The sequence below is a fragment of the Cervus canadensis genome, chromosome 28 (genome assembly GCF_019320065.1).
Source record: "Cervus canadensis isolate Bull #8, Minnesota chromosome 28, ASM1932006v1, whole genome shotgun sequence".
NCBI classification, from domain to species: domain Eukaryota; kingdom Metazoa; phylum Chordata; class Mammalia; order Artiodactyla; family Cervidae; genus Cervus; species Cervus canadensis.
In genome coordinates this window covers 48,945,282-48,950,564 of record NC_057413.1, presented here as the reverse complement: position 1 = coordinate 48,950,564, position 5,283 = coordinate 48,945,282, and the positions used below count along the sequence as shown (strand labels likewise).

At 44.7% G+C, this 5,283-nt stretch overlaps 2 non-coding genes across 2 annotated transcripts; one reads left to right on the top strand and one right to left on the bottom strand.

The window, feature by feature from the left end:
* The first annotated feature begins 935 nt into the window (after positions 1–935).
* Positions 936–1,008, top strand: TRNAG-CCC. The gene has a single exon. It is a non-coding gene; the product is annotated as a tRNA-Gly (tRNA).
* Positions 1,009–2,719: 1,711 nt separating this feature from the next.
* On the bottom strand, positions 2,720–2,824 carry LOC122430220. The gene has a single exon (XR_006266298.1). It is a non-coding gene; the product is annotated as a small nucleolar RNA U13 (small nucleolar RNA).
* Positions 2,825–5,283: the final 2,459 nt, after the last annotated feature.

Here is a 5,283-nt window from a genome sequence, read left to right as displayed (position 1 = left end):
CAGCTCAGGCCCCACGGTAAGAGTAGCCCCTGCTCGCCGCAACTAGAGAAAGTCTGTGTTGCAACAAAGACCCAGAGCAGCCGAAAACAAATAAATAAATACATCAAAAAAAAAATGCTACCAGAAGAGTGAGGAACTAGAGGGTCTTCTGGATGTGTCTGTGAGAGGGGCCCCATGGCCTGGAGAGGTAATTTCTGAGGGAGTGAAGGGGTGGAGTCTATGGGGCAAGCTTAAAAAACAGAGTGAAGAGACACATGACCAAGGAAAATATTTGCAGCCCCTGTGCCGACAAAGGTCAAATCTTCCTAAAATGTAAATCGCTCCTAGAGCTTTATAGGAAAAAACATGAAAGCCCAGTATAAAAATGAGCAAAGACTAGAAAGTGCTCACAGAAAATGAAATGCAAGGAAAACATGAATATTTGCTCAGCTTCAATTTGCAAAAAGAGAAATGCAAATTACAAGGTCAGAAACCGTTTTTCTTTTATCACATTATAAATATGCAAAAGTTTGACCACATACTGCCTTGAATGGGGAAATGTGTGCTCAGTGGTTCAGTCACGCCTGACTCTTTGCGACCCTATGGACTGTAGCCTGCCAGGCTCCTCTGTCTATGGAATTGTCCAGGCAAGAATACTGGTGGGGAAATAGACACTCCCATATTGCTGGTAGGAACTAATTGGTATTACCTTTATGGAGGAGAATTTAATATGTATCTGAGTTACTGATTTATATATTCTTGAGCTCAGTACCCCCCTTTTAGAAATTTATCTTATAGAAATATTTCCACTATATAAGATGACCTATGGACAGTGTTAACTATAGCATTGTTTATAGTAGTGAAAGGTTGCAAACAACTTAATAAATAGCTGATAAATGATGAGACTTTGCTGCAGTGGAATACTATGCAGCTATAGTAAATCAAAAGGAGAGACTTCCCTGGTGGTCCAGTGGTTAAGACTCTGCACTCCCAATGCAGGGAGCCCAGGTTTGATCCCTGGTCTAGGAACTAGATCCTGCATGTCATGACTAAGACCCAGCATAGTCAACAACAACAAAAAAATCATAAGGAAGCTCTCTGTATACTAATAGAAAAATATCTCCAAGATATGTATCTCCTCCCCGCACCCTTCTCCCCACGAGCAACTGTTTTTTCTCTGTGTCTATAACTCTGTTTCTGTTTTTGTCTGTTCATTTGTTTTATTTTTTTAGATTCCGCATGTAAGTGAACTCATGTAGTGTTTGTCTTTCTCTGTCTGACTTATTGCATTTGGCATAGTACTAAGTCCATTCATGTTGTCACAAAGGCCAGATTTCATTCTCTTTTTTGTGGCTGAGTAATTCTCCATTGTATGTATATAGTCTCTTGACTATCACAATTTCTCATACTTGCCTTGTTTTTGATGATGTTGACAGTTTGGAGGAGTATAGGTCAGGAGTTTTGCATCACGTGTCGCAACTGGGATTTGTCTGATATTTTTCTTATGATTAGACTGGAGGCTAATCTTTAAAATAAATATTTATTATTTATTTATTTACTATTCATTTTTGGTTGCAATGAGTCTTCATCTCTGCAAGCAGATTTTCTCTAGTTGCGGCAAGCAGGGGACACTCTTGGTTGCAGTGCACAGGCTTCTCACTGCAGTGGCTTCTTGTGTTGTGGAACATGGGCTCTAGAGCACAGGCCCTGTAGTTGTGGCCCACGAGCTTAGTTGCATCCTTGGCATATAGAATCCTCCCGGACCAGGGATTGAATCCGTGTCGCCTACCTTGGCGGGGAGATTCTTAACCACTGAGCCACCAGGGAAGTCCTGGGGTTTGCGGTTTGGGGGAAGGAAACCATAGACATAAAATGTCATTCTCATCACATCATATCAAAGGAATATTCTATCCACATGGTTTTTCTCTCTTGATGTTAACCTTGATCATCTGCCTGAAGTCGAAGGTCCTATTTGTCAGATATTTTTTTGGCCATGCTGCACCCCTTGTGCGTTCCTAGTTCCTAATTCGGCAGTGAAAGCAGAGTCCTAACCACTGAAGCGCCAGGGAAGTCCCAGGTTTCTCTACCTTGAAGGGACTCTTTTCTCTCAGTTTCCACCCTGTCCCTCTTTGGAAGGAAGTCACTATGAGCTGCCCACATTTAAGATGTGGGGAATTACACTTGACCTTCAACATATTCCCATCATTGTGATTTTTGTTTTTGCTATTTTTTTTTTTTTTAAAGCATTTCCGTACTTTCTGGCACTCAGGATGCTAGGGGCTCATCCTGTATATTTCTTGTCACACCCTCCACCCTATTCCTAGATTTAGACATTCCTTTCTCACTTTTCTTGTGATGAGAACTTTTAAGATCTATAGTCTTAGCCATTTTCAAATACACAACACAGTATTATTTTTTTTTTTTTACAACACGGTATTATTAACCATAGTCACTGTGCCATATGCTACATTCCCATGACTTTTTGTTCTTTTTTTATTTCTTTGGCCAACCCGTGCAGCTTGTGGGATCTTAGTGCCTTGAGCAAGGATTGAACCCTGGCCCATGGCAGTGGAAGACTGAAATTCTAACCGCTAGACCACCAGGGCATTCCTTCCAGCACGTGTTTGTCACTGAAGTTTCTTCCTTTTGACCACTTTCACATATTCCACTAAGTCCTCATCCCCACCTCTGGCAACCACCAATCAGTTCTCTGTATCTATGAGTTTTTTTTTTTCTTTTACATCAGACAGGTAATGTGCCGATGTCATAACAAGGTTTGGAGGGAGGCACATGTCACGCAGCAGCGTGAACACCCAATCATCATGCTCATGATCTACAAAAGGATCTATGAGTTGTTTTTAAGTTATTTAAAACATTTTTTTAGATTCACACATGAGATCATCCTGTGTTTGTCTTTCTCTGAGTTATTTCATTTAGCACCGTGCCCGCAAGGTCCATTCCTCTTGTTGCAAACGGCAGGATTCCTGGTCTATTTTGACCCTACTTTCTCAGAGAGCAGAGGAAGAAACTCCAGAGCTATTCTGGGGGACCTATGTTTCCCCGACATGACCTTGTCTTTGCAATACAGATGGAGGCTGAAGAGGGGGTCTGAAGGGAATGGGGGTAGCAGCTGTGGAAAGGGGTAGTGAGTCACCCCGAGGTAAACTCTACCACATGACCTCAGTCACAGGCTCAGCGCGTGCTGAGCAGGGTGCTGGCAGCATGGTCTCATGCCCTTCCCCAGCAAAACACTGCCGTGAGCAGAGGAAGCTCCCCATGCTGAAGACCAGAGAAGAGCAGAAAGTATGATTATAGACCATCTCTGGTGATGGCAGAGATGGCATGGGAATGGCTTCCCAGGCATTGGCGGAGATGGGAGTCAGGGGGTGGGAGGCAAGTGAATTTGAAAGGATTGAGTCAGAAGGAGTGGTCAGGGTGTGCATGCAGAGTGCAGATTTGACCTCCAAGAGGAGAGAGCAGCCAGGCCTGGCCATAGCTGGGGAGTGGGTAGGAGGGGGGACAACTTCTGTTTTAGAGTTTGGGTGTGGAGGAATGTGATGAAGATATGTTTGCAAACATGTTGAATGAATGCGTGAATTAGATATATTTATTCAGTGTATACTGGTTCATCTCACTTCTCTAGTACAGCGCAGTCATGTGGTCAAACTCTGAGGGTGCCTCTCACATCCTAATTGGGGTGAATGGTCCCCCTTGGGTTGTTCAGAGCACAGACTATATATGGGGTTCTGCTCAGCATGGTGACAATGGAGGCAGAGAGGGTAGGGGGTCCCTGGAGGAAAAGAACCAGATACTGTTTTTTAACATAAGAGAAGTCATTTTGAGCCTAAACCTATTTTGTGACCTTGGCCCGGCCACAATGCTTGCCCTTGAGTAGGTCTCAGTAATGATGGTCTTAGGGGAATGGAAAAACAAATGACTCATGAGGCAAAAGAAGTAAGAATGGCTAATCAGTTATAAATTATGACTTCCAGTTCTGTTTCACTGGTAAAGATTAGCCCAAAGTGCTCAACCATCAGCTCTACAGAAATGTATGGGATGACAAGGTTGACCTTTTCTGACCCCTGGTGACTTCAACTGAAGCCTGTCCTCTGTTAACCTTTGCCATAATTTCAGGCAAAATTCTCCTCCTCTCAAGCCCCTTCATGTATATGCATATACCCTCAGTTTAAAACTTCCAATAAAAATTTTAAAAATTACTTTTTTTAACTTAAACACAAAAACAAAACAAAGAAAAAACTTGCCCAATTTTGCTGTTTGGGGCGACACAGCTTTGGGAAAGATCTCTGGTGTTCTCCTTATTTGCTGCAAGTAATAAATCCTTCCTTCTGCTCTTTGAGTTGGTTGTGTCTTTTGGCTGAGCATCCACTAAGAGGGGAACCCAGTTTTCAGGTGACAGTGAGAGCCTTACCATCTGTGGGAAGCACAGTGCTTCACCCTCTTAATCTTAGTCATCCATACAGCACCCCTCTGAGACAGGCACTATCACCCCCATTTTTTGGGGGGTTATGCCGCATGGCTTGCAGGATCTTGGTCCCCAGAGCAGGGAGTGAACCCCAGCCAAGGCAGTGAAAGCCTGGGATCCGAACCTCTAGGCCATCGGGGAACTCCCTGTCATCCCCAATTGACAGATGAGAAAAAGGAGACTGCTAGAGAAATAAAATAACTTGCCAAGGCCACCCAGCTAGAAGATGGTGACATCTCCCGCTGGGGCAAGGGACGAGGAAGGGGTGGGGTCAGTATCTCACTGGGCTCCCTAGAACCAACTGGGGCTGCCTGCTCCTCTCAAAAAGTCAAGTTTTCCAGCCTCTCCCAAACGATCCCTGCTGCTACCTAGGGACCTTAGCTCCTTAGCTGCTCTGAAAGGAAAAGGTGGTGGTGGAAGACAGGGTGGAGGAATCAGTCTTTAAGACCCTTGTTAACAGACTATGGCCTCTTTCTCAGACAAGACTGCAGAGGCGAGAGGATGGGAGAGGAGGGTGGCAGGGCTGGAAAAGATGGCTCGGAGGCGGTGGGGGAGGCAACGGAGATGGGTGGTTGTCACAAAGGAGACAGGGGGCAGGGCTGGTGCTGGGAATTGGTCACCAGATCCAGGAAGACTGGAATCCCACCCCCACCCCTAAGCCTAAGAGGAATGGGTGGGTTTAGTGCAAATAGAAGGAAGTCTCTGGCCTCTTAGTGCAGGAGGAAACAAAGCCAGCTACCCTTGGAAGCTGAAAGTACACAGAGCCGGGACGGATTCCAATTCATTGGGGGTTTGGATTCGTTAGACCCTATTCTAAAGGA